Genomic DNA, 13,366 nt, shown 5'->3' with positions numbered 1-13,366 from the left:
TTGTAACTGAATTTGTCACTAAAATAATATTAAATCTTTCATTTTGAAGCAAAACTTACAGACATATTGCTCTAAATTACCGACGCTTAGCTCGGGTGAGATAGACAAGAGCCAGCTAACCATCTGAGAAAAACCCATTGAAGGAATTGAAGGAACAGGAAAAAAAAAAAAAATCCTTCTAAAATCGAGAAGGGAAAACAACCTTGGTTAAAACAACCTCCTTACTGCGGGCGTTATTTGACCCACAATTATATCGCGCCCTTAGAATTATTATTGTAATAATAACGGTAATTCAACCCCAGATTCATATCAGAAAAAAGACGAAAGAAAAAGCCGGGAAATAAAAATCAATTTTTCCCTCCAAAACCTAAATTTACGCGATATTGCAACCCTTCTGATTAGACAGAATAAATCCTGCCAAGGTTTTACACCCGCGAGGTGGGTTGTGATAACAAAGAATTTCACCTGTTAGATAACAGGGGTTGTGAGAAGTGATTGTAATACTTGTACGATAACAGGGGTTGTGGTATTTCTATGATAACAATGTGATAAGTTGTTTGATAACGCTATCATGAACTTGGTAAAAAATGATCGAATTTCAAAGTAATAAGAGCTCATTAAATATTCTTATTTTGCTCATTCAAAGACCAAAAAAGGTTTATATAAATGTGTATACACACATACACACACACACACACACACACACACACATATATATATATATGTGTGTATATATATATATATATATATATACACAGTCTCTTCAATTTCTTGTGCTTAGATCTTATACGGCTTTGTAGTGACAAGCATATCCAAAAAAACGCGAAGAATTCGAGAAGTTAAGAGGGCATTGTGGCTATTACAATTACATATGTATCTGGTAAAAGTGACCAGTAGATCCTACACACACACACATACACACACATATATATATATATATATATATATATATATATATATATATATATATATATATATATATATATATATATATATATATATATATATATATATATCCCAAACTGCTTGACAGACCCAGACAAAATTTTTGGCCTCTATGTCACCCCAGAAAGGTTTATAACTCAAAATCAAACCCCTACCTGTGACAGACATACAAACACAGACAAAACAAATGAAATTTTCGTTTTACATCACCTTTTCCTGCAGTGCTTTTTGCGTTATTCCTCATTTTTCACCTGACACTCCACCATTTCTCCCAGGTGCTGTCAGACGTATGATTTCATTTAACCCCTCCCACTGCAAACCCTATAATCAGTTAAGTACATCCAAGAAATTAAACAGATGTGTCTGACTGCATTAGAATTACTTTCATTCAGGCATAAAGCAATGTAATTCAAAATGTTACTTCTGCCACCACACCAATCAGACCTTACAATTTTTGACATGTGGAAGAAAGTAGCAGCAGACCCAATGTTGCTGTGAAAAGCTTACCCCCTCATTAGAAAACTACTCCTGTCAAAATTACCACATTTTTTCCGTGTTCAACTTACGCCAAATGTATCTTAATCATACCGGGCCAGTAAAATACCAATTCTTAAGTACCTTGTGGTGTTACCATCATCATATCTAAGTAATTAATCAACGAAACAAAAATTCGTAGTTATGGGAACAACTTTGGAGATCAAGAACTGATTCATCTCCATCCGTGCACGTGCATAGAAGAGCAAATGATTCTGTAACAGATGTACCCGTTCATTAAAACATTCCTCGCGATGAAATTACCACACTTTTTTCAGCGTTCATCTTAAGCCAAACATATCTTAATGACACACTGCCAATAAAATACAAATTCTTAAGTACCTTGAGGTGTCACCATCATCATATCTAGAACGAATCTCCTTCGGTTTGTTGTGCAGTGAATTTCAGGTAATTGGTAGAAGGTCCATCCACTGTTGAAAGGGAGACAGACCTTTGCCCCCGCCCCCATACATACGCAAATACACAGACACACCCGAGCACGTGTTGTAGAAGTATAAGATTTTTTATTTAGTGTTTCTCTCCAGTGATGTTGTTTGTTCTGTTCTAATAGGGGAACATAACTTCCTCTCCCTTACCCTCCCCTACATCTCCCTTCCAGTTCCCCCCCCTTCTCTCTTTCCTTCTTTTCCCCTACCCCTATCTCTTCCTCCTCCCTCCCACCCCATTCACCATCCCATCCCCTCCCCTCTACCTTCCCCTCCCTAAATTTACCCTCCCCTACCCCTCACCATTCCATTCCCCCTCCTCCTCTATCTTCTCACTTCTTTCCCCTTTCCCCTCCTTCTTCCCCCTCCCCCTTCCTCTCCCCTCTTTTCTCCCACTACCCATAGACTGTTATTCAGAGTTTTAATGGGCCTACCCGTAGGCTGTTATTCAGAGTTTTTCCAGGCAGCGCCGGGTTGGTCAGCTAGTATATATATATATATATATATATATATATATATATATGTATTATCTTCCTGTATATGTGTATTTAATATAAATATATATAAATATATATATATGTATATATATATATATATATATATATATATATATATATATATATATATATATAAAATTCAAGTTAATAATCCTTATATAAAACAGAACCCACAAATCTATTTGCAACCAATCACAGTCCACCCTAGTCACGTTTACTTCATTTTTCACTGTCAGCAAGTCTGAAAGATCGATTTAAAACTGGGTTCGAGTCTAGCCGTTTTTTTTTTTCCGGCACGTTTGATATATGTACCTTTTAGTCTGGCTGTTAACTTACGCTCGCCTGAACTTGTTTGGAAGAGCATGAAGAGTTTGCTCTGGTTGAGAAAGTTGGATGTTCATGAGACTAGTGTTGTGGTTGCGACGTTGAATGCATGGGTAAATGAAATGGTAAATAAATGAAATATATTAAAATATCTATGAATGTATGTGAGAATTTATGGACAAGAGTAACAATTTATCGTTTGTCATTTTTAATACGTTTTGCTGTGTTAAAATTTTCATCAGAATTTGAATGTTGCTTTCTCAAATAAACAAGAATTGTTATAATTTCTGAAAAATCGTGACTGTCCAAAATCTTTTATTTACTCATTAAACATATTTCGAAAGACGCATTTTTACTGCAGGACCAGTTTTCAAAACCTTCGTTCAGAGGATCGCGTTCATTTTGAAAGATACGTATATTAAGAAATTCTTCAGTTGCTTGTGGCTACAATTATGATTCAGTGACCTAGATATGATATTAGCGTCGAGGTCAGATTTCCTGTCATAATTACGTTCCACTGATCGTGGGAACTGCTTCTCTGAATGGATCTAACTTTCCTCGAATGTGTCTTAGGTTAATCTCCCTCGTATAACTGTACCTGTTTCTTTCTTTATGTATTTATATTTGGTTGTGTCTTTATTATCTCTGTAAATATTGACTTATTAAATTCCTTGTTTATATGAGAAATATTTTCTCTAATCTCTTACTTATTCATGCAAGGTTTACGCATGCGTCGTTTCGTAACAGCCTTCTGACCTGCTTTGATTATGAATAATGTCTCTTCATTACACACCAACAAGAATTTCGCTTCATCAGTTCTGATTTATCCCCCTCATAACTCTACAACTAATATCTCTTAAACTCATTCTGATTATTGTAGTTTTATCTGTCAGCCAGGACTATTATCAGTCATATTTATTGCAATATCAAATCTGTCAGCCAGGACTATTATCAGTCATATTCATTGCAATATCAACTTTCAAACGTTTTCATACGAGAGAGAGAGAGAGAGAGAGAGAGAGAGAGAGAGAGAGAGAGAGAGAGAGAGAGAGAGAGAACAAAATGTACGAAGTATCTCTATAACGGCCTGTCAGTATACCGTTCAATATGTCATGTAAACACATTTGGATCCTGAGTAAATATTGGTGAATAATCGTTTGATGGTATTTGGTGTTGGAAAGGTATATATATATATGTGTGTGTGTGTGTGAGAGAGAGAGAGAGAGAGAGAGAGAGAGAGAGAGAGAGAGAGAGAGAGAGAGAGAGAGAGAGAGAATCTTATAAATATCAATAAAATCTTTAGCACATATTTGCTCAGAGGAGACAAATACACCCGACTTATTCCTAGAGTGGAAATCTTTCATACAGTGAATCCTTACAGTTTGAAATCCTACAAATTTGCTTTTGTGAATTTGTGGACGAATTATAATTATTATGAAATAAAAAATTTGTCTGAAAGAGCATAACTGGCTTTGCCTCAAGATTAAATCAGTAAATGACATATCTACTACTCTGCAATATTAACTGAAATCTTTATCATTTTAATACTTCAGTTAAATTCATTTTTTCTCTAGAAATTTATAACATTCTGTATTAATTAACTAAGGAAGACAAGGCTTATAGGGAAAATGATTAAGAATAAGCCATCAGCAGAAATTCATAAGAGAGAATATTAAATAAAATATATTAGAGTATAAAATAAAATATATTAAAGCATCTGAAAGGGATTAAATTCTTTTGTACATATCTGAGGCATTACCTAAAAGATGTATGTATTTGCGATTCGTGATTACATCGCGCTTGATCCAATAATAATAATAATAATAATAATAATAATAATAATAATAATAATAATAATAATAATAATAATAATTTGGGGTGAATATATATCTCAGTACTGAGTGGTGTTTTGTACGAGGATTGCATTTATACCTGTAATAATAATAATAATAATAATAATAATAATAATAATAATAATAATAATAATAATAAAATAATAATAATAATAATTGGGGGTGACTATATATCCTATTTCTAACAAGTTGATTTATGGAACTAAAACCTTTGGAGGAAAACTGGTTCTACACTACTACTGGAACGAATGATATTAATAATGATACAATATCAGTCAAGTCCGGAACTCCCTGGGACTTGAGGACTTTAAAAGGATGGGAAAAACTAGTGGGACTTACCGCCAAACTCCCCGGACGAAACCGATGGGTGCGAGAGCCAAAAAGAGTTGTTACTAATTGCCTAACTTTGGCGGGGCCGATAGGATATTTTTGGTTCATTAAAAAGATGGTGATTGACTTTCCTTTAATCACTTTCATCATTCTGTCCTAAAATCACTCACACACACACACGCACACGCACACGCGCAAGTCATTATCGGAAAATATTCGGTCATTATCATTAAGTGTGGCCCAGTGATATCTTAGCTAAAAAAATCTGGGTCATCTATATATATATATATATATATATATATATATATATATATATATATATATATATATATATATATATATATATATATATATATGTGTGTGTGTGTGTGTGTGTGTGTGTGTATGTATCTGTTTTTATAATATAGTATATACTGTATATATATATATATATATATATATATATATATATATATATATATATATATATATATATATATATATATATATTGTCACGATGCGTATCAAGTATCTGGTTATTACACAACTAATCTCAAGATTCAAAAATATACCTCACTTCAGCCAGATACCTGAACTCTCATAATATTAATTATTACGACTGAGTACTCTAAAGGTAACAGTGATCCCTTAGGAAAAACTTATTTATTACTTGAAAAATCAAACTAAGTCTATCAGAATATGTGTGAGGTATCAAAAATTAAACTATAAATCTTCTAGAGTAAAAGGGCATCACTCCATCAAAAAACTCTAACTGTTTCCCTGGTCTTAATTCACTTTAGCAAAACTAAAAGAACAAAACATGTTTATCACTTTGCCTTATGCACACACAATCAATGCTATTCACTGGTGATCAATAAATGAAACACTTTTTCTAAAAATGTTAAATACAAAAATTTATTTTTTTTAAAGTTTTAACTAAATTTTATTAATTAGAATTCACAATCTGAAAAATTTATTATTACTTGAAAATAATACAACACTCAATTAATTCTTGAATTAAATTATGAAACAAAACTAACTCACAAAAACTTTATCAGGAATTTAAATTAATCAAGCAAAATTTAAACTATCAAAAATTACTCAAGATTTGAAAAGAAAATCTTAATAAATGAAAATACTAAATCAAGTATGCAATGTTAAATTACCAAGAAATATTTAAAATACTATGTAAATAAATGTTACATCACAAACATAAAAAATGTGAAAATATAAAGATTGTAAATAGAAAAACACACAAAAATACACAAGATTTATCAATAATGATTTCACTTGTTCAAAATTTCCTAACTTATCATACCATGGTATTAATAAGTAAAATTCACGTTACCTTACACAAACTTGTGAAAACCTCTGTAAATCACTTGCTGCAGCTGCATTACCAGAAAAACACACTTTTTTACCAGGCACCATTACAAACTAAATAACTTTACTAAATTCAGATCTCAAAAGTTAATGCTAATACGTGACCACAAAACACTACGTTAAAAGAAATCTCTTTCTAAGAACGAGAGAGAGATAGGGAACCAAATCAACTGGTCTCAGAAATCAGAATGAAACAAATTTTAGAATTCCAGTAACACGTGAAACAATTACATGATGTCATTAAAGCATTTTGGGTGCGAGATACAATAGTTCTAGAAGCAGGGAAGTGACGTTATTAAAGCATTTTGGGTGCAAGATACAATGGAGAAGCTTCTAAAAGGAAAATGACGTCATCCCAGCAAAACGTTTTGAACGCAATCTTACAAAACATGGCGTACGTGACTCGAACAACGCATGTAACAACATGAAATCACTCGTCTTGAGCTCGTATGGGACGAATCGGCATTTGTTTTCCAAACCTGTCATCACGACCCAAAACAAAGCGCTCTCTCTTATCTCAACTGACGACAATTGAAATGATACAAGTCTTTGCTGGACACACACGTGTTCAATATACTACGCTTTTACCAAGAAAGATATTATTCTAAACTACGTTACTATTAAAATTGTATTATCAATTCTAAATTACGGTATTAAGTTATTCAGTCATTAGTTCTTTTGAGATCTGATGCCAAACTAAATATGACACTTCAACAATCATTATCATTACACATAACACATGAAAAAAAGTAAATATGTCAAAATTATAGGAGGATATATGCATTACAAGGCAACATTGTGAAAAATATATATATATATATATATATATATATATATATATATATATATATATCTATATATATATATATATATATATATATATATATATATATATATATATATATATATATATATATATATATATATATATATATATATATATATATCTATATATATATATATATATATATATATATATATATATATATATATATATATATATATATATATATATATATATATATATATATGCATATATATATATATATATATATATATATATATATATATATATATATATATATATATATATATATATATATATATATATATATATATATATATATATATATATATATATATATAATATATATATATATATATATATATATATATATATATATATATATAATATATATATATATATATATATATATATATATATATATATATATATATATATATATATATATATATATATATATATATATATATATATATATATATAATCATGAAGCTACAAATGTCGCTAATATCAAATTCACGCTACCTCAGGAATATCTCCGATGGAGAATTATCACTGAAGGGGAATTTATATAAGTGATAAATGAATTGGAACCCGTCGGGACACGAACCCTTGACACGGGCCTATTCAGCGACTCCAGTAGACGTTACCACCACGCCATCAAGAGAGGTATAAGTCATAATAATAAGAGCTGCGTGTTCCAAACGTAGCAACGAACTATCATGGCGGAGGTGGGTCATTGCCGAGGCTAAGTACAATTTCCCCGCTCACGACGGGAAAAAACAGTACAGCAGACTCGGTAATGGCTTATACCTCTCTTGATGGCGTGGTGGTAACGTCTACTGGAGTCGCTGAATAGGCCCGTGTCAAGGGTTTGTGTCCCGACGGGTTCCAGTTCATTTATCACTTATATAAATTCCTTCGTGATAATTCTCCATCGGAGATATTCCCGAGGTAGCGTGAATTTGATATTAAGTGACATTTGTAGTTTCATGATTGTATATAAATCACGGTGTGATAAAAATTTCATATATATATATATATATATATATATATATATATATATATATATATATATATATATATATATATATATATGTATATATATATATATATATATATATATATATATATATATATATATATATATATATATATATATATATATATATATATATATATATATATATATATATATATATATATATATATATATATATATATATATATATATATATATATATATATATATATATATATATATATATATATATATATATATATATATATATATATATATATATATATACTGTATATATATATATATATATATATATATATATATATATATATATATATATATATATATATATATATATATATATATATATATATATATATATATATATATATCAAGGATAAGGAGTCCATAAAAATGCCAAAATATGGAAAATAAAGGCTATATTTCAGAGACCAAACTGGCTCTCTCCTCAGGCGAATAGCGAATAAGGAAAAGTTACAGAAAAGTGGTATTTGTACCAGAAGATCCATAGGTCAGCCATTAAGTCACCTCAGTTGACAATTTCTCTTTAATCTTCTTAATCGCTGGTTGGAGGAAGATTTTATCTATTACATCTGACTCCCAGGCGCCTCTTGAGAGATTCATTGCATTTCTTTGTTTAATCAAGGCTGATTCCACCATCTGGCTTTTGAACCGACAACTTCTGCTGTAAATTATAAGAGACATAACCCAGTTTATTCTGTGGTTATGGTTATTTATGTGGTTAAAAATAGCCGAGCCCTGTTGTCTGTACTAACCGAACGTTTATGCGCTATCAATCTCTGGGGGAGTGATTTGCCTGTGAAACTGATATAAGATTGGTCACAGTGGAGGGAAGGGATTTCGTAAACTCCTGTGTCTTTGGGGACTGGTTTTTGTTGGAAGTTAATCAGGGGGTTGGCTAAGGTATTTGGGTAGGTAACATCCAACAAAAACCAGTCCCCAAAGACACAGGAGTTTACGAAATCCCTCGCCTCGCCTGTGACCAATCTTATATCAGTTTCACAGGCAAATCACTCCGCCAAAAGATTAATAAAGCATAAACGTTGAGTTAGGTACTGTACGGACAACAGAGCTCAGGTACTTTCAACCATATAAATAGCCATAACCACAGAATAAACTGGAATATGTCTCGTATAATTTATAACAGCATTTGTCAGCTCAAAAGCCAGATGGTGGAATCAGCCCTGATTAAACAAAGAAATCCAATGAATCTCTCACGAGGCGCTTGGGAGTCAGATATCATTGGTAAAATCTTTCCCCAACCAGCGATTAAGAAGATTAAAGAGAGACTGTCAATTGGAGTGACTTAGTGGCTGACCTATGGATCTTCTGATAAATACCGCTTTCCTGTAACTTTTTCTCAGACACTATTTGCCTGAGGAGAGAGACAGTTTGGTCTCTGAAATATAGCCTTTATTTTCCACATTTTGCCGTTTCTAAGGGCTCACTTATATTTGATGGGGTGGAATTCTGTTTTAACAGAAAATATTTCACTGTCATATATATACTATATATATATATATATATATATATATATATATATATATATATATATATATATATATATATATATATATATATATATATATATATATATATATATATATATATATATTACACACACACACATATATATATATATATATATATATTTATATATATATATATATATATATATATATATATATATATATATATATATATATATATATATATATATATATATATATATTTATAGAGAGAGAGAGAGAGAGAGAGAGAGAGAGAGAGAGAGAGAGAGAGAGAGAGAGAGAGAGAGAGAGAGTGAGTTTAGGACGAGAAAATTTGCACAAACGCATTGTCAATTTTAAACTAAAGCAGTAACTGAATCGATAAGTAAACACAAATGGCATGCATAATATATTACCTGCATAATTAATCACTAGATAAATAAACCAATGATAATCATTTATCTCACGTTATTGTTACCTGAAGCATTTCTGACCAAATATTTAATATGAAGCAGAAATTGGTTGAAAGTAGAGTACAGCATTCATGTCTACGATATATCTCTCTATAACATACTGAGACGTGAATCTTGCATAATTCAACAATGAATTACCTTAATTATGTTAATAGTCCTCCAGATGTATAGAAAAATCTTATTATCCCAGAAAAAGTCACAATAAATATTAAAAACTTTTCAAAATCATTTCAGTTCCGAAACTATCATAAAAAAATCTGCTTTTGGACAGAAGAAATGATCTGAACCCACACCAGAATTAGCTAATGTTCCCTCGGAAATCTGGAGAGTTATGAAACAGAACGAAATGTTTATAATTCCTTTTAGTTTTCTGTAAAAGAAAACTATTGTGCCGGCTTTGTCTGTCCGTCCGCACTTTTCTTGTCCGCATCTTTTCTGTCCGCCCTCAGATCTTAAAAACCACTGAAGCTAGAGGGCTGCAAATTGGTATGTTGATCATCCACCCTCTAATCATCAAACATACTAAATTGCAGCCTTCTAACCTCAGTAGTTTTTATGTTATTTAAGGTTAAAATTCGCCATAATCGTGCTTCTGGCAACGATATAGGATACGCCACCACCGGGCCGCGCCTTAGAGTTTCTAGGGCGGCGGCTCATACAGCATTATACCGAGACCATCGAACGACAGATCTATTTTCGGTGGCCTTGATTATACGCTGTGGCGGCTGTACAGAAAACTCGATTTACTTTTTTTTTTTATTATTTTATGTTTATTTTTTTCAGAGCATGAAGGAAAAATCAACTCTCGCCAAGAGATATCATCGTAAGACAAGGCGAAACGAAGGCTTTGAAATAACAGACGTTTCATGGAGATAAGAGCCAAAGGTCACTCCTCTCCGTCTTATTGATGTGGTCAAGGTTTTGATCTCTCACGAAAATGTTAATTTTCCCCCAGTTGAGACCAAAATCAAAGCGTACGTGATTATGCATTGGAATAATGTTTATTCATCCGGATAATATTACGGGTTGGAAAGACGACAGGTGAATACCTTGTGTTCTTTCGTCCAGGTGAACGTCAAGTTAAGCTCGAACAGGTTAATTGTGTGAATATATATATATATATATATATATATATATATATATATATATATATATATATATATATATATATAATATATATAATGTGTGTTCAGACAAGTCTACTGGTAATTAAGGAAAGTGATTATAAGGCATATATGAGTTTACTACGCATTATGTCACCCTATTGCTATTCCCCTCGATCAGCCAATATCAAAACCCGCCTCTCTCTCTCTCTATACTTATACAACTTACTTATCACTGCCACGTATATCTCTGTATACAATGACAGGTCTAGCTGGGACCCGATTTCTATTGTGAATTAAAGAAACACTGAACGATATTGAAGAATCAGGACTCTTAGTACCAGTATTCTGTTCCTGTAAGACTTTAAAAAACAAGGCTTAGCAGAAAGTCATGAATTATAAACACCCAGTCTACAGCTACATAGAGTCACCAACACCCGGAAGATAATCAGCAGCTATGTCTCGCAGAAAGTCTTACACAGAACAATATTTAACGAGCCTAAAGGTCGGGCAGAAATTTAGCCAAAGGCCTAAGCGTTGGAACCTATGAGGCCATTCAGCACTCAAAATAGTGATGAGTTAAGTATATCTTACTTTAACCAGACCACTGAGCTGATTAACAGCTCTCCTAGAGAGGGCTGGCCCGAAGGATTAGATTTATTTTACGTGGCTAAGAACCAACTGGTTACCTAGCAACGGGACCTACAGCTTATTGTCGAATCCGAACCACATTATGACGAGAAATGAATTTCTATCACGAGAAACAAACTCCTCTAATTCTTCATTGGCCAGTCGGAGAGTCGAACGCTGGGCCAACAGCGTGCTAGCCGGGAGCTCTGCCCACCCATCCAATGAAGAACTTCAAAATAACGATGAAACAATTGTTAGGAGAAGGTGGAAATTAAGATGGAAGGACAACAATTTGAACAGAGGTACAGTGAAAGGAAAGAAAGGGGTTGTAGCTAGGGGCCTAATGAAGGGACGCTGCAAAGAACCTTTTGGAATGCCTACAGTGCACCGAGTGAGGTGCACCGATGTCACTAACCCCCTACGGAATGAACCCTCATAAAGTGAACATTATCGCTGTTCTATCTTTATGTTTTGCCTAGTCGTCGCTCACTGAGAACTGGGAAGTGAAGTTACTTTTTTTTGTGATGCAAAAAAGTCAAAGTTTGGTTCAAGACTGACCCCCAGGGAGGGTCAGAGGTAAAAATATATATATAAAAAACAGGTAAATGATAATAATAAACTTATAGAGACCATTGACTATAGAAGATATTACAAAGAGAAACAAAACGAAGACAGTTCAATAACTAGGGGAAAAAACTATTATATAAACCAATTTAATCAACGTGTATTCGAACCCCTCCAGCCTACAACACTTTCCCATCTTGAGGAATAAAGCTACAGTTTCCTAGAGATGAAACAAAAGAATATGAAGTACGCGCAGTCTGCGCCCAGCGTAGAGTGGTACTTGCTTATTCTTGGGAATTCTGTGAGGTACAGGAGGTGACTGTAAGTTGTTTCTCTATTTGCTGGAGGCGTGGAACTCGTGGGAGGTATTGTCCTGCCATTCCCTGCGATACACACACACACAGAGAGAGAGAGAGAGAGAGAGAGAGAGAGAGAGAGAGAGAGAGAGAGAGAGAGAGAGAAATATTTCCGGCACTAAAAGAGATATGGGTGATAGTGTACCAGTGTCATTTCCATCTGGGAACATACTGCCTCCCGAGCATATTCTCTCTCTCTCTCTCTCTCTCTCTCTCTCTCTCTCTCTCTCTCTCTCTCTCTCTCTCTCTCTCCTTTTGTCCAGAAACTGCACTCCCCAGAAATCTTTCTCTCTCTCTCTCTCTCTCTCTCTCTCTCTCTCTCTCTCTCTCTCTCTTTATCCAAAACCTGGCACGACCAGAAATCTCTCTCTCTCTCTCTCTCTCTTTATCCAAAACTCACGACCCAGAAATCTCTCTCTCTCTCTCTCTCTTTATCCAAAACCTGGCACGACCCAGAAATCTCTCTCTCTCTCTCTCTCTCTCTCTCTCTCTCTCTCTCTCTCTCTTATCCATCCAAACCTGGTACGACCCAGAAATCTCTCTCTCTCTCTCTCTCTCTCTCTCTCTCTCTTTATCAAAACCTGGCACGAC

This window comes from Macrobrachium rosenbergii, chromosome 31, assembly GCF_040412425.1.
Source record: "Macrobrachium rosenbergii isolate ZJJX-2024 chromosome 31, ASM4041242v1, whole genome shotgun sequence".
Lineage (NCBI taxonomy): Eukaryota > Metazoa > Arthropoda > Malacostraca > Decapoda > Palaemonidae > Macrobrachium > Macrobrachium rosenbergii.
The sequence above is the reverse complement of the archived record's forward strand: the minus strand, read 5'-3'. Positions refer to the sequence as shown.